This window comes from Miscanthus floridulus, chromosome 12 (assembly GCF_019320115.1).
Source record: "Miscanthus floridulus cultivar M001 chromosome 12, ASM1932011v1, whole genome shotgun sequence".
Lineage (NCBI taxonomy): Eukaryota > Viridiplantae > Streptophyta > Magnoliopsida > Poales > Poaceae > Miscanthus > Miscanthus floridulus.
Genome location: NC_089591.1, coordinates 59,540,286 through 59,564,372, shown reverse-complemented (window position 1 = coordinate 59,564,372; position 24,087 = coordinate 59,540,286). Strand labels below are relative to the sequence as shown.

General features: G+C 44.5%; 1 pseudogene; it reads right to left on the bottom strand.

The window, feature by feature from the left end:
* Positions 1-17,909: 17,909 nt before the first annotated feature.
* Positions 17,910-22,842, bottom strand: LOC136496655 (pentatricopeptide repeat-containing protein At2g20540-like; annotated as a pseudogene).
* Between the last annotated feature and the right edge of the window lie 1,245 nt (positions 22,843-24,087).

Sequence of the window (24,087 nt, the reverse complement as noted above, 5' to 3'; positions counted from 1 at the left end):
ACTTTCTGGAAAGCTTAACAAATTCTCTACAACTTGGTTATTAACCATTTTTACAGTACACATCAGTTTCAACATGTAACTCATCACACTCTAGAATCAGTCCGGAAATGTGTTAACATGCAATATAAAGTAAGAATATTTCTACATCAGGTAATCATTCAAAATTTGACAACATATAACCTACCAACAGTGTAAGCATACCAAATACAGTTAAGATGATATAATGGCAAAGCCCAAACTATTTATTAAATTGCCTTTATTATTTTATTTAGATATCTAGGTTAAATAATAAATATATATCAGATGTGCTGAATAAATTCTCAAAAATTTACAGAGCCTTAATAATGCTATCAAAGGACTACTACAAAAATTTCATGTCATTTTGCTAAGTAGAACATCCTATACAAAAATGATAAGGAAGCAAGGCTTGAAATAGCATAAATGGAAAATCCTATTGAAAAGTGTCAAGCAACAGATTTCTTATTTTTCTCAACATCCATATGGTACTAGTATCACCTCCAATAAATTTCATGAATTTTGGACTTATAATTAATTTATAAAAATTCATGCAAGGATTAACTATTTATAAAAGAAAAATCTATAACTATAGATCTACACATGCACTGGTTCTCAAATTTTTATCCAGGCTCAGGTATGACAAGAACAGCCTACCACAAAAATTTCATAATTTTTGGAGCACAGGAACTCTAGATATAAAATAAACAAATTTGAATGCATTCAAAAGCACATTTGAAATCCCTATTTAAATTTCCAGAAATTTCTACTGTTGAAGTCAAGAACACATTTTTACTAAATACTACACTTCCTAAGCAACACAATCATATTTATTTCATCATTTTAGGAGCTACCAAACTAAAGATACAAAAATAACAAAACAAATCAAAAACTGGATTCAAAATGAGTTAGCCTACACTACTGCTGTCGCTGACAGGTGGGACCCGCTGGTCAGGGGACCCCACGCGTTAGTGACACGGAACAGGGCAGCGGCGCTGCGCGGTGTTGGCGCGGCCAGAGCTCGCCGACGGCGAGGTTGCCGGCGGTGACATCATCACTACGCGATCTACTTGACCTCGCGCATCTATTGAGCCACTTGGCCGGCCCTATTGTCGACGGTAAGGACGACGGCGGCGGCAATGGTGGAGCGGCGAGGCGGGATGACGGCGAGACGTCGGTGAAAGCTACGATGACGCAAACACAAGCTCGGACGAGCATCTACGAGCTATGGTTGGCCTATTGCGCGCTCAAACGTGGCATGGGATGGACTGGTTAGGAGGGACCACGGCGACGGAGGGTGGCGGAGGAGCTCCGGCGAGGCGTGCGCGGGGTTAGAGCTCACCGAGCTTGAACAGCGAGCACTGGAGGACGCGGTAGGATGCTGGGGTGGCGGTGGAGCTATCGCGGTGGTGCTTGAGTGGCTAGGCGCGAGCTAGCGCGGTTATGGCGATGGCGGAGCTGCGAGAGCTCGGCGGCTGCGCTCGTGGAAGCTGTGGACTGCGAAGGAGGAGCGGGAAAATGAAACTGAGGGCGCGGGGCGTTGCGGGCGGGTGCTGGCGTGAAGAAGGCGCGCTTCGGCCTGGCTTGGCCGCGCTGGGCAGAGCGCCGGCGACGCGCGGCCATGCTTCGCGCCACGTGGCGACCACGGCCTGAACCGGTCGGCCACTGAACGCAGCGATTCAGTCGCCATTGACCCGATAGGAGCAGCCTGATAGCGAGTTTTCGTGATGATTTATCTTTCAATCCGTGACGAATTAGCGCTAGGTTACTAAACCAACTTTGTAGACCTAAGTACCAGTTACAAATGTTGTTCAATGCACTTGTTCTAAATCGCAACCAAAATCGAGAAAAATCGATCCAAAGTCGGGCTGACAGCACTGTCAGAGTATGACTTAGAACAAAAATGGCTAAGTGTTGAAAACAGTGATTCGATGATTTTTGAAATCCAAATTCAAGCATGTTAGGATCTGAATCAGTCAAAGGCCCAAAAATCAAAGTTGTTCCTTATGTTAAACACTACAACTTTTCTTTAGTGAACTCCTCCATGCAAGGTCTCTAACACCTAGTTCAACTTTAGTCCAACATGTCACTTTGAAATCATGATACACATTCAAACCATGGCTAAATGACCAAACTAGCCCTAGCACTAAATACCAAAGTTGTTCCTAATGATATCCTAAGCATGTTAAAACAATTTGCAAGGTCATTAAAGCATTTCATGTAGTAGTCACTCATATAGCTATTCAGGTCAACACATGAAATAACACTTAAATGCTTGATCAAGAAATATGGCCTTCATGAACAAGGTTCCTTTTGTTAACCTAAGTATAGCTAAGGTGTTTTAGTGACTAGCATTACCCACTTGCATTCATTTGTACAAGATCATATGCATATGTTCCAAGAAACATGAAATAACAAGCAATGTTTCATATGTTTCGATCAAATGTTTCAATTGTAAATGATGATTTATGGATGCTTGATGCTCATGCTCATGTTATGCAAGTCAAGTTATGCAAGGCTAACACCCGAGGTGTTACAGCCCCTCCCCCTTATAAAAATCTCGTCCCGAGATTTGCAAGACCTACCATTCTTGGAAAAAGGTGGGATAAACTTCTTGCAGATAATCTTCTCTTTCCCATGTAGCATCTTGTTCACTATGATTGTTCCACATCACCTTATAAAACTTAATGATCTTACTCCTTGTTACTCTATCCATCACTTCTAATACTCGAATTGGCTTTTCTTCATAAGTCAAATCCGATTGAAGTTGCACGTTGGTGGGTGCAATGGCTTCTTCCGGTACTCGAAGACATTTCTTTAGCTGAGAAACATGGAACACATCAAAGATTGCACTCATCTCTGGTGGTAGTTGTAGCTTATATGCCACATTTCCTTTTCGTTCCAAAATTTTGTATGGCCCTACATATCTTGGTGAAAGCTTCTTTTTCATCCCAAATCTCTTCACACCTTTCATGGGTGATACTCTCAAGTACACATAGTCACCTACTTCAAAAGTTAGTGGTCTTCTTCTTCTATCGGCATAGCTCTTCTGTCGTGATTGAGCTGCCTTCATGTGTTGTTGGATAATACGTACTTGTTCTTCGGCTTCATTGATAAAATCAATACCAAAATATCTCCTTTCACTGGGCTCAATCCAATTCAATGGAGTTCTACACTTTCTACCATACAAGGCTTCAAATGGAGCCATTTTGATACTCGCTTGATAACTGTTGTTATAGGAGAATTCAGCTAAAGGTAACCATTTCTCCCATGACCCTTTTGAAGATATAACACAAGCTCTAAGTAAATCTTCTAGGATTTGGTTTACTCTCTCTGTCTGTCCTGAAGTTTGCGGATGATAAGCTGAACTCCTGATTAGCTTGGTTCCCAAAGCTTGGTGTAAGTGTTCCCAGAAACGAGCTATGAACTGCGGTCCTCTATCCGATATTATGGTCCGGGGTACTCCATGCAACTTCACGATCTGGGATACGTATATCTCAGCGTATTTCCCAACTATATACCTCGTGTTCATGGGTATGAAGTGCGCTGACTTGGTAAGACGATCGATAATGACCCAGATTGAATCATGGCCTTGTGGCGTTGTTGGAAGGCCTGTAATAAAGTCCATACTGATCTCTTCCCATTTCCATCCTGGAATAGGCAGTGGCTGAAGTAATCCAGCGGTTTTCATATGGACGGCTTTCACTCTACTGCAGTTATCACACCTTGCAACATAGGCTGCGATCTCTTTCTTCATCTTAGTCCACCAAAAACGGGTTTTCAAGTCTTGATACATCTTACTACTACCCGGGTGGATAGACAATTTGGAGGAGTGAGCTTCTTCTAAAATTTGATTCCTTAGCTCTTGGTCTTTCGGCACCACTAGCCGGTCCTCAAACCATAATACACCTCTTTCGTCCAATCTAAAATGTTTTGTTTCTTGCTCTTGCATTTTTCTCTTTATGTGACTTATTCCTACATTAGTCTGTTGTAGCTCTATGATTTTGCCTTCAAGCGAACAACTGATTGTGATATTGTGTAGTACAGCCGGATGTAGCAAGTTGAATCCATCTTCCAATAGTGCTTCCACAGTGTTGCAATGGGACTTCTGACTAAGTGCATCAGCTACTACATTTGCCTTACCCGGATGGTAATGCACTTCCAAATTGTAATCCTTAATCAATTCCAACCATCTACGTTGTCTCATGTTCAGTTCTGGCTGGGTAAAGATATACTTGAGGCTTTTGTGGTCAGTATAGATATGACATACATTGCCCAACAAGTAATGTCTCCATATCTTTAGTGCATGGACAACGGCTGCAAGTTCCAAATCATGTGTAGGGTAGTTGACTTCATGTTTTCTCAGTTGCCGAGAGGCATATGCAATTACTCTCCCTTCTTGCATAAGTACACATCCCAAGCCTATTCCTGATGCATCGCAAAATACATCAAAAGGCTTCTCAATGTCTGGTTGTGCTAGCACTGGTGCTGTAGTCAACAAAGTTCTGAGGGTGTGAAAGGCTGTTTCACATTCTGGTGTCCACTTGTATTTCTCATCTTTCTGAAGTAGTCTAGTCATAGGCTTAGCTATCTTTGAGAAGTCTGGAATAAACCGACGATAGTATCCTGCTAACCCTAGGAAACTCCGAACTTCATGCACCGAAGTTGGGGCTTTCCAATCCATGACCTCTTGCACTTTTGATGGGTCTACTGAGATTCCATCTCTGGATAAAATGTGACCTAAGAAAGGCACTTTGCTCATCCAAAATTCACATTTGTTAAACTTGGCATATAGCTTATGTTCCCTTAGTCTGGATAGGACAATCCTCAGATGCTCTTCATGATCTTCCTCATTTTCTGAATAAATCAATATGTCATCGATAAACACGACCACAAACTTATCAAGTTCGGGCATGAATACCGAGTTCATTAGGTACATGAAATAGGCTGGAGCATTTGTTAGTCCGAAAGACATAACCAAATACTTGTATAAGCCGTACCTAGTAGAGAAAGCGGTCTTAGGTATATCCTCCGGTTTGATCTTTATCTGATGGTAACCTGATCTCAAGTCAATTTTGGAGAATACCTTTGCCTTCGCTAGCTGATCGAACAAGATGTCGATGCGGGGTAACGGATATTTGTTCTTGATGGTCACAGCATTGAGTGGTCTGTAATCTACACACATCCTCAGTGACTTATCCTTCTTTTTCACAAACAATGCTGGACATCCCCACGGAGATGAGCTAGGTTGGATAAGACCCTTGTCCAATAGATCTTGCAATTGAACCTTGAGTTCTGCTAACTCATTAGGTGGCATTCTATAGGGCCTTCTGGATATGGGTGCGGTACCTGGCACTAATTCGATCTTAAATTCCACATCCCTATCCAGGTGGTAGACCTAGTAATTCCTCTGGAAATACATCCGGAAACTCACAAACCACTGGGATATCACATATTGTGGTGGCTTGGATAGCATAGGCTAAATGTTGGGGTTCGAAATCGCGGGAGAGTGGAACTAGAAAAGCATTCCCTCCCAGTGGGTTCTCTCAACATGATAGTACGGGTGCTGGTGTCAATAAGAGCACCATGATACTTCATCCAATTCATGCCTAAGATTACACTTATCGACAATCCCGGCAATATTATCAAATCTGTGGTGTACTCCCGCCCTTGTATCAAGATGAGTACATTTTTTACTATCTTTTTGGTAGTAACCGTTCCCCATGCTGAACTTATATTAAAACCCCCTTTACTTACTTCAATTATTTCTTGATCATGTCTAGATGCAAATGCTTGACTCATAAATGAATGAGAAGCTCCCGAATCAAATAAAACAACAGCGGGATGCTTGTTGACAAGAAACATACCAGCCGTGACAACTTCTCCGACGGGCACTTCCTCCACAGCGGTATAATGCACTTGTCCCTGACGTGCCCTGGCATTCACCTGCCTTTGATTATTCTGATTTGGGTTGCCATTCCTCTTGGGGTGGGGGCACTCCTTGGACCAATGACCCAGTTGGTTGCAGTTGAAACAAGGTTGATTACTTTTGAATCCGGTGGAGCTTGTCCTGATTACCATTCCCTTTTGGTAAGGCAATAGTGAACGCCTTACGAAACGGTTTCTGTGGCCTGTTATTCTGAAGCTTTCGGTGGTGGAGGCCTGAACTTGGATGCAGGTGGACGAAATGGTGGCCTAGCTGCGATAGGCGCTTTTGACTGAAAAGATCCGGATGCACTGGCCTCATATGCCCTCTTGCGACCCTTAGCAACTGCATGCAGGTTGTTGTGGTTTTCTTGGGTCAAGGCATCACTAATAAACTCATTGTACGTGGCACATCGAGAATTTGCCTATAGTCTTCATTAATTTGGTACCCAAACCTCGCTTGAAACTCTCAATCTTTTTCTCTTCAGTATCCACAAAATTTGGAGCATATCGTGACAAGTTGTTGAATGCGTGCATATATTCTGTGAGTGACTTGGTTCCCTGAGTGAGCCTCATAAATTCGGCTGCTTTCATGCGCATCAGGCCCGGGGGAATATGGTGTCCCCTAAAAGCCAGCTTGAATTGATCCCAGGTCACTCTCGCATTAGCAGGCAGAGACGATAGAAAGTGCGTCCACCAGATTCCTGCTGGTCCTTGCAGCTGATGAGAAGCATATTCAGCTTTGAGGTGCTCGGTGACCCTTAGCAGACGAAATTTCTGCTTGATGGTATTCAGCCACTCATTCGGCCTGCAGTGGTTCCTCAGCCACCTTAAAGATCGGAGGCTTCGTGTCCAGAAACTCCTTGAATGTACTGTGCTGATTTGGCTCGGCCCCTGGTTGCTGTGGGTGGCCACGAGCAGTGTTTTGCGCGATGAGGCGCAAAGCTTCTTCCATTGTCCTCTGGCTACCCAGGAACTGGGTAAAGAATTCCTGAGCAGATGGTGGCGGTGGGGGTGGCAAGTCATCATGGTTGCCATCCTGGCTGCTGCTAGCTCCTGCATGGGTGCGCATCATCTGCGAAGTTGCAACAATAAGCGATTATGGGTCGATGCCAAGAGATTGCAGACGAATTAGGTACTCATGCCAAACTGAAATTACTGGAGAAAAATTCTCGAAAGCACAATAAAAACAGAGGCATAATAATTCATTCTCGCAACATGACATCGCCAATTTGACCACTTATCGTGCTCATAACGCATGCAATTTAAAGCGTGATGACCGACAAGGAACGGAAATTGCATTAACGTTTACCCAAATGTGCAATTTAACATTACATGATAGTCTGGTTACTAATGCCAAATTCCAACTACAGGTTCATTACATAAATAAAGGTGATACATTAGTCTTCCCACTACACGCTAAGCGATCTAATCCTCATCATGATCACTATCGAGGTCAGACGCAGAATCATCTCCTTCCCCAGGTTCTATTTCTTCTTCACGTGCCACTTCTTCTTCTTCCTCGTACCCCTCTAGACCCATTTCTGCGGCTCCAGGTGGTACATAAGGGTGGAGCTGATTGTGCAGTAGGTGAACCTCTTCATGCAGATTATCATTGTATCCCTCCGCATTGGCCAACTGCTGTTCCAGCTCAAACTGTCGAGCTCTCAGGACATCTTCCCTGGACCAAGCTGCATTTCGCTGGTGAGTTAACCGAGTCATTTCTTCAGTGAGCCTCTCTATCTCGGCGTCGTGCTCCCTCTGAAGCTGACGTCGGTCTTCGCGGGCATGACCAAGAGCACCAGACACACGTCTGAGGCTACCTTCAACTCCCTCTAACACTCTCATCACTGCGAACATGGCGCTCATGGCAGGGTTATCGCTGTTCTGCCTTTCTACTGCACCAATCTCCAAAGGTCTTCCTCTTGCCTGCTGCCATGAGTCAGTGGAGGGATTACCTCTTGGAAAGACTCCAACCATAGCGGCTGCCAGCTCCTGAGGAAAACGATCCATGATATCCCTCAGGATCCCAAAGGCTGCCCTGCCAGCTGCTTCTTCAGCAGTCCTGCCAGTCGACTCATAACACCAACCTGTCCACTCAGACTCGTCACCTCGAGGACGAACAATGGCCTCCACAGTAACTAAGAGACCTTCTCCCAACCGCTCATTTGCCCAAAAGTAGCGGGGTTCCATTCCATCGGGATAACCTACATAGCTGAGCACTCTCCACAAGAGGGTAGGCATCCCAAACTCTCCAAGGAACGTGTGACGTTGACGGGTACGTGGAGCAAGCTGACGGCTAGGAGCTCTACCTCCGGTGGACTTGCGAGCAGTCTGCTTGGTGCGTGCCATCTGCACCATCAACATGTACCCTTTTGTGAGACAATGCCATAATGGATAAGAGTTACATAACCGAGTAAGAATTTTATAAGGGGAGGAACAAATGTGATTATGTGAATGGTGTTTAACATGATGCATGCTCGTGCCGTACGTCCTCGCAAACTTAGGAAAAATTTGTTTCTAACGGTAGACACGGTGGCATACATACGTTCTCTCATATAGATCGTAACTAGTCGAACTACACGTTTCGTTGTTGGTGTACCTGCATAAAATTTCATTTCAGCCCTAAACCCATAAGGAAATATGCAGAATGTAATTGTAAATACTTTCATATATGTATCCCCATACATATACTTCCGTATCAATCTACCCAACAATAATTTAAACCCACAATTAAATACGTACCATGTATACATGCAAGCATGCATACCTAGCCGTACCAATGCTAACTCTTCCCGACCGCACGCTCACACCTTGCGGTCATACACTCATCTTACCTTGGCGTAGAGGCATTTGATCCATACATTACCACTCAAGTGAATGGCATCCATACTATAGCACGCCGTATGGACGACGAAGTAAAAACCCCCATGTTAGTACTTAAATAGCCACCTAATAGTCCTTAATCTGGGCATAAGGAAAGTGATCATTGGCACACTTTAGATTTCAAATACCTATTAATTACTATTAGCTGCTAGAAAAGGGTTTTGGAACACAAAAACTTTTGTTTTAAATACACTTGTGACAATTAACGTTGAATCCCGCTCTGATACCAGCTGTCGCAGAACCGACCAATTTATAAGAATACAAGTACAATGGCAATCCGCAAGCAGTTGCACTGTCATACTTGAATCCATATAAACCCGGTAGTCCGTCGAGTACCACGACGGGTCTCGATAAACGATTTACAACAACCAAGATCGTACAGGATTCAACATACATGCCACATATTACATAAAGTTCACAGATACTTTTCATCATCAGAGTACGAATAGAAAGTTATTACAAACCGAGTTTGATAATTAAAGCGGAAGCAAATAAGTTTGAAGATAAGTTTCCAACGTAGTTTGATACAGTGCCAAACCAGATCACGGTCCACAAAAGCAAAGATAGGAATTACTAGGGAAGCCTGCCCAAGGCTTACTCCTCATCCACAGCGGGATAGAAGCAACTCTTGCAATAACCATGATACACAGTGCCATCTGCAACAATGGGAAAATAAACCCTGAGTACGAGAAGGTACTCAGCTAGACTTACCCGTCATGAACCAGGAATAAAACGACTCCAAGGATTATGCAAGGCTGTATAAGTGGACGTAACTTGACAACATTTTGCGAAAAAGGCAATTAACCGTTGTACAATTGTGATTCTTTTATCAAGTTAATTATAACTATCCATTTCTAGGTTAGCAACTATCCTATGCCAAACATGTGGTATATTATTTAGAATCATACAATAGTAACCATAGCAGGTATTGTAATTCTATATTCATTTGAACCATCATGTTTCATAATATAGTTACTACGATGTTGGGACTAGCCAAGTTTCTCACTATCCGGGAGAGACGGCGATTCGAATCGATTTCAACCAGCTGGGAATTTATTCCTAACATAAACCCAGATCTATCAGCCATGATAGTCTTAGGTCACCTTTGGTACAACTCAGGTACACATTTCGCGGGTCCGTACTGCGCCGCACAATCTAGAACACCAGATGCCAGGATGCTCAGGCCAAGCCTGCCCTTGGGCTCAGTCTGATTGTTCCCCGGAAGGAGCGCACAACAAAACGGGTCCCGGCCTGAGTTGAATTACTCGGCTTCGCGGTCGGAACGAGTTATCCGGCCAGCTAAGTGAGAGGCATGCGTTCAATCTTGTCAGAAGCGCCAACAACGGTACGGTCCTTAATCGACACAGACGGGGATAAGTCCACACCCAAGACCTCCATGCCTTGTTGCTTCCCTATCGACCTCCCGTCCGGTCTCAATTTACTTTTACCACATGGTTCTGTTCCACGATAGCAGATATAGCCAACCGTGCTCCGGTATCCACCTATATCTCGCAGGTGACAGAACATCACCCAACTTCTACCGGTCTAAGCATGGCTAAGCATATATTCAGCTCCTGGACCTATACCGGTTAAAGGGTTAATATCTGGACAAGGAATAGTACATGCATCAAGTGGTTTCATTCAACTCTTATAACCTAATGCATCAATCATAAATACGTAAGTAAACATTTGTAAAATACTGGGAGACTTATAATGCTCTGAGGCTTGCCTCGCAGAAAGGAAGTAGGACGATGGTCAGGGCACTCCGGAAGCTCTTCAGGGTTCTGTTCCACGCCTTCGGGAGCTGCGGCTTGCGGATCCTCCTGCGGGTTCCCTTCCTCTGCTTCTTCGAATTCCAGTAATGTGATCGCTTCCTCCGATCCTAGATGCATGAGTATGGTATGAGTATTACGAATGCATAATGTTAACATGTGCATCTCGTTGTTTGAGTAGGTGCATATCTCTTCTCGCTTACTACTTAACTACTTCTACAATGCATCGACTATGCCATAACCAGTATCTACTTGTTTCACTCATAACTGGAGTTCTACAAATCCGAAGACAGTGATCTTGGACTTTCTGGAAAGCTTAACAAATTCTCTACAACTTGGTTATTAACCATTTTTACAGTACACATCAGTTTCAACATGTAACTCATCACACTCTAGAATCAGTCCGGAAATGTGTTAACATGCAATATAAAGTAAGAATATTTCTACATCAGGTAATCATTCAAAATTTGACAACATATAACCTACCAACAGTGTAAGCATACCAAATACAGTTAAGATGATATAATGGCAAAGCCCAAACTATTTATTAAATTGCCTTTATTATTTTATTTAGATATCTAGGTTAAATAATAAATATATATCAGATGTGCTGAATAAATTCTCAAAAATTTACAGAGCCTTAATAATGCTATCAAAGGACTACTACAAAAATTTCATGTCATTTTGCTAAGTAGAACATCCTATACAAAAATGATAAGGAAGCAAGGCTTGAAATAGCATAAATGGAAAATCCTATTGAAAAGTGTCAAGCAACAGATTTCTTATTTTTCTCAACATCCATATGGTACTAGTATCACCTCCAATAAATTTCATGAATTTTGGACTTATAATTAATTTATAAAAATTCATGCAAGGATTAACTATTTATAAAAGAAAAATCTATAACTATAGATCTACACATGCACTGGTTCTCAAATTTTTATCCAGGCTCAGGTATGACAAGAACAGCCTACCACAAAAATTTCATAATTTTTGGAGCATAGGAACTCTAGATATAAAATAAACAAATTTGAATGCATTCAAAAGCACATTTGAAATCCCTATTTAAATTTCCAGAAATTTCTACTGTTGAAGTCAAGAACACATTTTTACTAAATACTACACTTCCTAAGCAACACAATCATATTTATTTCATCATTTTAGGAGCTACCAAACTAAAGATACAAAAATAACAAAACAAATCAAAAACTGGATTCAAAATGAGTTAGCCTACACTACTGCTGTCGCTGACAGGTGGGACCCGCTGGTCAGGGGACCCCACGCGTCAGTGACACGGAACAGGGCAGCGGCGCTGCGCGGTGTTGGCGCGGCCAGAGCTCGTCGACGGCGAGGTTGCCGGCGGTGACATCATCACTACGCGATCTACTTGACCTCGCGCATCTATTGAGCCACTTGGCCGGCCCTATTGTCGACAGTAAGGACGACGGCGGCGGCAATGGCGGAGCGGCGAGGCGGGATGACGGCGAGACGTCGGTGAAAGCTATGGTGACGCAAACACAAGCTCGGACGAGCATCTACGAGCTATGGTTGGCCTATTACGCGCTCAAACGTGGCATGGGATGGTCTGGTTAGGAGGGACCACAGCGACGGAGGGTGGCGGAGGAGCTCCGGCGAGGCGTGCGTGGGGTTAGAGCTCACCGAGCTTGAACAGCGAGCACTGGAGGACGCGGTAGGATGCTGGGGTGGCGGTGGAGCTATCGCGGTGGTGCTTGAGTGGCTAGGCGCGAGCTAGCGCGGTTATGGCGACGGCGGAGCTGCGAGAGCTCGGTGGCTGCGCTCGCGGAAGCTGCGGACTGCGAAGGAGGAGCGGGAAAATGAAACTGAGGGCGCGGGGCGTTGCGGGCGGGTGCTGGCGTGAAGAAGGCGCGCTTCGGCCTGGCTTGGCCGCGCTGGGCAGAGCGCCGGCGACGCGCGGCCACGCTTCGCGCCACGCGGCGACCACGGCCTGAACCGATCGGCCACTGAATGCAGCGATTCAGTCGCCATTGACCCGATAGGAGCAGCCTGACAGCGGGTTTTCGTGATGATTTATCTTTCAATCCGTGACGAATTAGCGCTAGGTTACTAAACCAACTTTGTAGACCTAAGTACCAGTTACAAATGTTGTTCAATGCACTTGTTCTAAATCGCAACCGAAACCGAGAAAAATCGATCCAAAGTCGGGCTGACAGCACTGTCAGAGTATGACTTAGAACAAAAATGGCTAAGTGTTGAAAACAGTGATTCGATGATTTTTGAAATCCAAATTCAAGCATGTTAGGATCTGAATCAGTCAAAGGCCCAAAAATCAAAGTTGTTCCTTATGTTAAACACTACAACTTTGCTTTAGTGAACTCCTCCATGCAAGGTCTCTAACACCTAGTTCAACTTTAGTCCAACATGTCACTTTGAAATCATGATACACATTCAAACCATGGCTAAATGACCAAACTAGCCCTAGCACTAAATACCAAAGTTGTTCCTAATGATATCCTAAGCATGTTAAAACAAATTGCAAGGTCATTAAAGCATTTCATGTAGTAGTCACTCATATAGCTATTCAGGTCAACACATGAAATAACACTTAAATGCTTGATCAAGAAATATGGCCTTCATGAACAAGGTTCCTTTTGTTAACCTAAGTATAGCTAAGGTGTTTTAGTGACTAGCATTACCCACTTGCATTCATTTGTATAAGATCATATGCATATGTTCCAAGAAACATGAAATAACAAGCAATGTTTCATATGTTTCGATCAAATGTTTCAATTGTAAATGATGATTTATGGATGCTTGATGCTCATGCTCATGTTATGCAAGTCAAGTTATGCAAGGCTAACACTCGAGGTGTTACATCTAGCCTTATAGTAGAGGAAGTTAGTGCCATCAAATTGTGGAGGCCTAGCGGTATCCATCCCAACCACTCTACAACAGCGTCGACTCAACGGCGGTTAAGCCAAAGATCCAAATATGAGCCAACCGGCTCTGATACCAATTGAAGGGACCATAACGCCTAAGAGGGGGGGGTGAATTAGGCAACTTAAAAATTCTAACTCTAAACTATGGTCTCTTTTTCTAACCTTAGCAAAACCTATGCAAAAGATAAACTATCTAAATGTGCAACTATGGTTTTCCTAGTGTGTTGCTATCTCTACCACAAACGTAGTAAAGTAATCAATGTAAATGCAGAAGCTAAAGAGCAAGGTAGAGATATGCAAACTCCTATCGATGACTTCAGTATTTTTACCGAGGTATCGAGAAGCGCGCAAGCTTCCCCTTAGTCCTCGTTGGAGCCCCTCGCAAGGAATCCCTCGCAAGGGCCAAGCTCCCGGTCGAGTAACTCCATGGATAGCCTCAGGCCTTCCCCACGCGCAAGTGGGTCTCTGACGTGCCTTCCGGTAAGCCTCTCCCGGATGCTCCCCGCCGTCTTCACTATCAAGCTTTCGGTCAAAACGCTGTGGGCCTTGTTCCCTCCGGTACACGGTGGTGGCCACACCACAAACGTGGTTGGTGTGATCTCGCAAGACTTCAAGCCCCTCCGATGTACAACAATGGTGCTCGCAAGCACCGGGTGGTAAGAGGTATTCAAACCTCACTAAACACTAGGCCTAAACCAAGAGCAAGCGCATAAGCGGTGGTCTAATCAACCTAAGCACTTCGCAAAGCACCTACGCTAATCACCTGATGAAACACTAAGCACTATACAAGTGGAGATCACTAAAATGATGTATCAACACCCTTGGTATGTTTCCTCAGCTCCACACTACTCAAATAGCCGGTTGGGGGGGTCTATTTATAAGCCCCACTGAGAAAGTAGCCGTTAGGGATGAAATCCCGCTTTTCTGCTACTGATCGGACTCTGACCAGCGTCCTGTCAGTACTGACCGGACGTGTCCGGTCATGAAAACGGCTCTCTGGAACCTTACTGATGTTGACCGGACTCTGGCACTCAGCGTCCTGTGCAGCGTCCTGTGCATCGGAGCGTCCGGTGCAGTGTCCTGTGCAGCGTCCGGTCGCAGCTGTTGACTCTGCTGTTGCTTGATCGGAGCGTCCGGTGCAGCGTTCGGTGCAGCGTCCTGTGCATCGGAGCGTCCTGTGCATCGGAACGTCCTGTGCAGCGTCCTGTGCCCTCTGTGAGCTCGTTTTTTCACGATCTTGCGTCCGACTTGGTTCCTATCTTTATGTTTGGACTTTGCTTGATATCTTGTGTCTTTTCTTGTGCTCCTAAGGTCTTGCTTATAGTGTTGATCATCGGATCATCATGTCGCCTTTGTCCAAGTCACGTCTTGCACCCTATTGGACTACAAAACAAACACTTGCAAATTCATTAGTCCAATTTGGTTGTGTTGGTCATCAAACACCAAAATCCAAAGTAAATGGGCCAAGAGTCCATTTTCCTTACAACCTTCTTGCTTGTGTAGCAAAGAAGTAGCTCCCTTGCGTGGCTAATTTGGTTTGTATAACCTTGTTAGTCACATTGCTTAGTTTGTGTAGCTAAGTATTTGTGCTCTCTAATTTGGCATTGGTTGCCTTGTTATTGAGCATTACTAGTGAGCTTAGGAGTTTTGTGCTTTTGCTTACTAGAATTGTGTAGAAGCTTTCTGGTGTGCAAAATACTAGTGGCATAGGTTTGTATGACCTTGCTCATAGAATTGGATAGGTGAGCTCTAGCTAGCCCGCATCTTTGTTGGCTAACTAGGATCTTTATAAGGTGCTTGTGAACTTCGATAAAGGGGTATAGTCTTGGCTAGACCGATTGTTTTAATTCCGCATTTGTTTAGGTTAGCCGACGCGATTAAATTTAGAAAGGACTATTCATATCCTCCCTCTAGTCCGCCATCTCGACCTTTCAGGAGGCTATGCATACGGACGGGGGAGCAAGCGGGCTGGCCGGCGACCGAAGCTGGGGTCGCGCAATGGTTTCTGATGGGCCGTTGTGCTGGTCCGTTCAGTGGGAGTGTGCCTAGGTTACCGCTCTACGGAATCCTATCCCATCGGACATCCGGGCACCAGCAATTCCTTAACAACTATCCTTGCCAAGCACTCCATGATCCTATCTGTTACATGTTTGTTAACACTCCCCCTCAATCTGATGGTCTGAGTTTGAGATTGCTCTTGAACATCTCCTGCTGTTATACGATGAGAGGCTTTGTAAAATCATCTGCTACCTGATCTTTAGAAGAAAAATGTTTAATTTCAAGTTTTCTTCGTGCTACCCGTTCACGTACAAAATGATAATCATCCTCTATATGTTTAATATGTGCATGAAACACAGGATTTGCAAAAAAAAACTTAGCTCTAATATTATCACACCATAATTTAGCAGCTCTTGGTGCTTGAATCCTGCAAAGTCTAAATCCACATGATCTGGGTTGTTGTGTTGGCTAAAGCTTTATATTCAACTTCAGTGCTTGACCTCGACATTGTTGCCTATTTCCGAGCACTCCAAGATATTAGATTGGGGCCGATCATCAATACTTCCTGCTCAGTCCGTATCTGAAAAACCACTAGCAGATAAAGAGGAATATTTATTCATTGTTAATCCAACCATTGTTGTATGCTTTAAATATCTCAATATTGTCTTCACTATTGCCCAATGGTTTGTCCTTGGAGCATGCAAGAACTAACAAACCTTGTTCACAGGAAAGGAAATATCAGGTCATGTCAAAGTCAAGCATTGTAAGGCACCAACTATACTTCTATATTGTGTAGCATTATTTGTTCCAAGAGGTGATCCTTCATAAGCCGAAAGTTTCTCACTTGTTGAAACGGGCGGTACTTAACGGCTTGCAGGCTGTCATCCCAACCCGACCCAACACATCTTTAGCATACTTTTCTCGTGTAAGCACAATCTCCTCACGTATCTTGTTTACCTCAATGCCAAGAAAATAGTGAAGATTCCCCACGTCTTTTAGTGCAAATTCTTTGTTTGGATCTTGCAAAGTGCTTGAATTGCTTTAGATGTTGAACCGATGAATATGATATCATCAACATATGCGAGAACAAAAATTGTAACACCCCCTTTATTATAAAACAATAATGATGTATCAGCTTTGGATGACCTAAAATCAAGATCAATCAACTTTTCACTCAATCCTGAATACCATATATACTCTAGGCGTCTGTTTTAACCCATACAAAGCTTTATTTATCTAGCTTGCAAATAAAATTAGGTGTAGACTGACTTTCATAACCAGGGGGTTGTTTCTATAAACTCCTTCCTGTAGAAAACCATGCAAGAAAGCATTTTTAACATCTACTTGGCGCCATGTCCATCCTCTAGAGATAGCAATAGACAACACGGTTCTAATGGTAGTTCATTTGACAATTTGACTAAATATGTCTTCATAATCTATACTATATCTTTGTTTAAAGCCTTTAGCAATCCCCACCGGCGATGTCTTCTGCGCTCCGTCTCATGTGACCGTTTGGGACGGGCATCGTCGGTCCACCGTTCCTGCACTCGGCACTAGTTTTTCATAAGAGCCATGTACTCTAAATCCATAGCTTTTTTTTTCCCCAATCTTTATCATTTGTGGTTCTCCTGACAGATCTTTATCATGCAAAGCTTTTTCTAAATTTTGTGGTTCTCCAGACGAATATTTCTCATGCAAAGCCTTTTCTAAATTTTGTGGTTCTCCATACGAGTGACGGGAGCAATCCTCTCGACGCAGGTGATGGGAGCGGTGCGCCATGGGCCAAGGCCCTGCGGAAATGGGACCATGTGAAGCGAATCCCTTGGTTCTGGCACGAGAAAACGACAGCCAGCCTAGCTAACACGCCAACATGGCGACAAAGTTGTTGTGGCGCAGAAGAACACGTGAGGCCGCAGGCAAGCCGCCGCGGCGCACTCGGACGACGCACCATGTCGTGCCGCATATGATTCCTGCCTCGCAAGAAAACAAAACAAGGCAGGGGCAGGCGCGCGCGCAAGGGAGAAGGGAAGGGCCGAAGGGAGCACGACACCATCACCATATGTGTCCATGTACCAAGGAGTCGTCCATGGATCCTTCTGAGAAGTGAGAAGCAAGCGTGCGCGACATGTGCTGTTTCCATGTGCGTGCCGTCGCCGCGTACAAACACTGCCACAGTGGCACATGCATTCTACTGCACGTAGCTGCACATATATTTATATATATACTCTTCTTTATTTGGAGGAAGGTGTGAGAGGAATCTATATGGAATCTGCGTCGACTTTTTGCAACTGATGGGCACTAGTTTCACGGTCTGCCTGGTCGCTGCCATGAAAAATACAAGTGGGAGAAAACCTCTTATTCAGAGATTCGCACAATACTCATGAGTCGTGAACTGTTCGACTAACTCAAGACATTAACATCATATAACACTAAGTCATAACACAACTACAAAAACGGCACTCTAAATTAGCCCCGACACGAAATACAAACACAATGTTGCAAGGCTGTGGTTTTTTATCCTTTATTAAACAGGGTTGATTGGTTTCAGACGAACAATTCTTTAACAATACATTTATCACCACAGATGAGGGCTCATAACAGATAGCATTCGTTAGCAGCAACAGACCAATTAAAGTAGCAAAAGAACAGTGTAGCTAGTGAATAATCCCAGCAGCCACAAAATTAAGTTATTCAATATAAGATAGCTACAGAACACGAAAAGGATTGCACCTTGTGACTGCCCATCACGCGAGGATGGCTCTTCCATTCCCTTGTTCACCCCCATCTCCTCCTCCACCGAGCTTCAGCGAATCACTGCCCACAGCATCAGGGACAAGAGAGACAGGGCAGAGCTCGATGACCTTGTTTTTAGCTTTGTTGATTCTTTATAAAACAAAAGTGTTCCATCTCAAACAGTTCTACTGGTAACAGCCTTACTTTGTTCTCGTACATAACCTAAAAAACCATTCATTATTTGAAGATAAGAAAAAGTAGGCTGTAGTATGCAAAATCTATTGGCGGAGAATTTTAGAATTCAGATTGAGGGAAAATGTATTTCGGTTGTTTACATTCAAGTATATAACTTTAAGTACGAGGGACTACTGCATGTAATCAGATCTATTCTATGATAAAACCTCCTTAAGGCAACCACACTGAATGTTGAACTTTTAGGTGTCATAAAGTTCAAATACGTAATAAAGTGAGAGAAAACAAGAACCATACATCAATCAGTGTGACGAACCAATAAGCTGCTACGCTGTTACTAGACCCAAACTTTGGAACACCATCACAAAGTGGTGTGACGGAGATCTTATCCTAGAAGGCTAGAACTGATAGACTTACAGCTATTCATAGAACAGGTCCATAAGCATAGAGCAGTAGTACTGCACGTAGCTGCAAGTACTGTTCTTTATTTGGAGGAAGGTGTGAAAGGAATCTATATGGAATCTGCGTCGAGCAGTAGTGCAGTACCACTGCAACTGAGGGGCACTCACTAGTTTCACGGTCTGCCGGCCGCGCACGACCCCTAGCTCAGCCAAGTGACAGATCCCCGACATGTTCGCTCGAACTTATAAGCCCGGCTTATCAACAATGGTGCAGTATTTTTTTCTCGCAACAAAACAGCAGCAGCCGCAAAAACCATCATTTGAGTCACTGGGTGTAGGTAATGCATTGGCGCTGTGTCGATATACCACTGCAATCCGTACGGGGAAATCCAATGGAGAAACTGAGGCAACACGCAATGCAAGGTTCCATTGTCTGTCCCTCTCCCTCATATGTGCAACAAGCGGCACCAAGACCCCCTGTAGCCACCTCTTTTTCACTTGTGCCGTTGTGCTATCGATTTCTGAGCCACTGCAGTCACAATCTCACAGAAGACAGCCAGACCACTCCCTTAACGAGTGACAACCCTTGAATAAGGCATGTTTAAAACGATGACTAGTATTGGGTAATGGCACATATGATTCTATCTTCAAAATAAACAGTGCCAGGTCCCTTCTAGTTTCAGAGACAGAAAATTGAGTATCCAGTTCCGCCAATCCAACACAAGAAATAAAAATGCAAGCCGCACTCAATTCTTAATAGAAAACTCTATTTCAAATCAGCCTCTCACTAGAGAAAGCTCTAAGTGCTATGAAAAATACAAGTGGGAGAAAACCTCCTGATTCAGAGATTGCACAATACTCATGGACTGTTCAACTAACTCAAGATATTAGCATCACATGACACTAAGTCATAACACAGCTACAAAAACGGCACTCTAAATTAGCTCCGACACAAAATACAAACACAATGTTGCAAGGCTGTGGTTTTCTGTCCTTTAATCAGGGTTGATTGGTTTCAGACGAAAAAGTCTTTAACAATACATTTATCACCACAGATGAGGGCTCATAACAGAGACCATTCGTTCGCAGCAACAGATCAATTAAGGTAGCAAAACAAACAGTGTAGCTAGTGGATAATCCCAGCAGCCAAAAAATTAAGTTATTCACCTCATGTAAGAATTAAAGCGTAAATCCAATATAAGATAGCTACAGAACAGGAAAAGGATTGCACCTTGTGACTGCCCATCACGCTGAGGATGGCTCTTCCATTCCCTTATTCACCCCACCTCCTCCTCCACCGAGCTTCAGTGAATCACTGCCCACAGTATCAGACATAGGAGAGACAGAGCATTATTTTTAGCTTTATTGATTCTTTATAAAACAAAAGTGTTCCATCTCAAACAGTTCTACTAGTCCAGCCTCGGCTGTACATAACAGCCTTACTTTGTTCTCGCACATAACTAAAAAAATCATTCATTATTTGAAGATAAGAAAATGTAGGCAGTAGTATGCAAAATCTATTGGCGAAGAATTTTAGAATTCAGATTGAGGGAAAAATATATTTCTGTTGTTTACATTCAAGTATATATTTTTAAGTATGAGGGACTACTGCATGTGATCAGATATATTCTATGATAAAACCTCCTTAAGGCAACCACACTGAATGTCGAACTTTTAGGTGTCATAAAGTTCAAATACAGAATAAATGCTTGTCTGCATATATTGAGGCTGAGACAAACTGAAACGTGATAGAGTGAGAGAAAACAAGAACCATACATCAATCAGTGTGACGAACCGATAAGCTCCTGTGCTGTTACTAGACCCAAACTTTGGAACTCCATCACAAAGTGGTGTGACGGAGATCTTATCCTAGAAGGCTAGAACTGATAGACTTACAGCTGTCCATAGAACAGGTCCATAAGCATCGTCTTCCCTGTACTGACACCACCATAGAGGTAAAGCCCTTTAACTGGAGCATAGGTAGAAGGATGAGTAATGAGACCGGACCATAGCCATCGACTCCTTCAATATCAAAGATTAAGGTTAAGATAATGCACTATATACAAATTACAAAATATGTGACCTCAGTGCACTGAAACTGCTCTTACCGTCCTGATTGCTCAGATGACTTATATCTATCCAGCTGGCAGTCTTCTTCATTCTCAATCAACTCCTCATAGAGCCTTTGTAATTGTTGGTGGGAGAACTTTTTACCACAGCATTGATGGAAGCTATCCTGGAAATGAACCTTTGGTCAGAGACCAGAACAACACCTGAAAGCTATCGCCATCTACTAGCTCTCTTCCTGATGCTAGTCTCTTCATATTCCACCATCGGGCCACCTCTTCCAATATAGTTCAGTACTGCCCACTAGCAAACACATTCCCATCACCCCCACAATCTGAATCAAGTAATTCTTCATCATCGGCAAGCTGTGAGGCCAGGATATCCAATACGGCAGCAATACCTCCCAACTCAGGCCCCAGGTCCTCCCCGGCGACGAACTCGCGCACCACGTTGTCCACCTCGATCATGCTGCACCCAGGCATCTTCCTCGTGCTCCGTCTCCGTATCTCCTTCCTCGTACTCGCCACGTCGCCCCACCGGCCCGCAGCGGCATACACGTTGGCCAGCATGACAAGGTTGCCCACATCCCCTGGCTCCAGCTCGACGAGCCGCTCGGCCGCCACCACGGCTGTGTCGACGTCGCTGTGGCTGCGGCACGCGCTGAGCAGTGACCCCTATGGTGTCGAGCGCGCGTTGGATTCGCCCTGAGCGACCGAGGAGGTCGACGACGCAGCCGTAGTGCTCGACGCCGGGTTCCACACCATAATCTTCCTTCATTCAATCGAAGTAGCGCAGACCTTCGTCCAGGAGCCCAGCGTGGGAGCAGGCCAACAAGAGCCCCACGAATGTGATGCCATTTGGCATCACCCTTCCTTCTCTATCCATCACCTTAAACAGCCTGACAGCCTCGCGTGCTCTCCCGTGTGCCGCGAGGCCACCAATTGCTGTGCTCCATGAGATGACATCCTTCTCGGACATGCCATGGAACAGCTGCAGCGCTTTCTCGATGCTCCCGCACTTCCCGTACATCTCCATCAGCGCGTTGCAAATGTATATCTTTCCCAGCATGCCGTGCTTGTTGCAGTAAGCATATATCCACCGGCCAAGCTCCAGGGCGCCAAGTTGGGCACAGGCCGGCAGCACCGCGACGATGCTCACGTCATCTGGTTCGAATCCTTCCATCTGCATCAGCCTGAACACCTCGACCGCACCTGTGAAGTCCCCAACCGCGGTGTATCCTGACACCAAGGCGGTCCAGGAAACCACCGTCTTGTCAGGCATCGAATGGAACAATTCCCGTGCCTTCCTCATCTGCCCCATTCTCGCGTGCGCAGAGATGAGAGTGTTCCAGGAGACCACGTCCTTCTCCCGCATTCCATCGAACACCTTGCGCGCGAGCGACAAATCCCCGCAACGCGTATACATCTCGATCAGGGAGTTCTTTACGATGGCGTGTGACTCGCACCCGGACCTCGCCACGTGCGCGTGCACCTGCCTGCCGAGCTGAGAAGCCGCAGGCCTTGAGGAGGAACGGGTACGTGAACCGGTAGCCGACGGAGAAGCCGCCGCTCGAAGAAGTGTGCGGGAGGCACCTGAGCATGCGGACGTAGACCTCGACCGCGTCGCAGTGGAGGTGGTTCTGCGCGTAGGCCTTGATCATGGCGTTGTGGAGGTGGAAGTTCGGGGCGGGGACCAGGGTGAAAACCCGCGCGGCGTGCGCGGCGCGGCCGTGGCCGTTGCAGATGTGCACGATCTGGGTCGCGACGTAGCTGCTCTGGGAGAGGCACAGCCGCACGGCGAGGCCGTGCGCTCGGAGGAGGTCCCGGAACGTGGCGCAGGTGCGGAGCCTCGCGATGACCGCGTCCTCCAGCTGCCACAGCGACGGCGCCGCCATGGCATCAACAGACAACAGCCGCAAGGTGTTCCACGAATCGGCCGGCGGTTGTTGTGCTTTGGTGTCTGGTGAGTTTTTCCGTGGATTTGATTTGCGTGTGGCATTAAACAAGTGACAAATCTACTCATTTGTATTTTTTTCAATTACACAAACAAACATGCAAGTACATTTCTAGGATGCACGGCACTACCAATACAAGAACACAGTTCTATGTGAATGTGAAATAAAAAAAATACTGACAGCAGCGTACTAAACAGGACGTTGCAACATCTTTTCGACGCGTCAAACGGCAAGCAGCTAATGGTAACGACAAATTGTGTAAGGGCATGTTTAGTTCCCAAAAAATCTTGCGCAGTATCTATCACATCGAATCTTGCGGCACGTGCATGAGTACTAAATGTAAACGAAAAAAAAAACCATTTGCACAGTTAAGCGAGAAATCGCGAGACGAAACTTTCGAACCTAATTAGTCCATAATTAAACACTAATTGCCAAATATAAACGAAAGTGCTATAATAACCAAAACCCAAATTTTTTTTACATCCAAACGCGCCCTAAACGTGGCCTAAACCAGAACATGTCACCTCCGTCCAAAATAAGTATCGCTGATATTTGTGCCCATTCAGCAAGCAGCGTATGGTAATGACAAATTTTCTAAACCAGAACACAGAACATATTACCTGCGTCCCAAAATAAATATCACTATAGTATTTGTACCGCTTAAACTCGGTTAAGTTTAACTAGATTTATAAAAAATATTAGCAACATAAGTTTATTATAAAATAGATTTAACGATTTATCGAATGATACTAATTATGTAGTATATATATTAATTTTTTTTATATTTATTTAGTCAAACTTAAAACGTTTTGACTTTTTAAGAAGCGAGAACGATCCTTATTTTACGCGGGAGGAAGTATATATAAACTGGATAAGCCAAGTCTAGTATTTCTCTCTTTGCACCTGGTACTAACTTAAGAGGACACACTGCAGTAGAGTGTTCCATCTGAAACGATATAGAAGAGTCGATACGCTCAAGTTCTTGGCCGTGATACAGATCACAACGTCGAAGCACCACGTTCCAAAACTCAAATCATAGCTGGATAAAACATAAGCTGAACAAACAGATTGCGTGCTCCAAAGTCCAAAACTAAGCATAGCTCGGTGTAACATTCTCTCCTATCAGTGTTCGGTGATCTCACTGATTATGCTATATTGAGTCATGAAAATTGTTTGGCACCATAAAATCTCCAGTGCAGGGACCAGAATCAAGCCCGCATCATTTG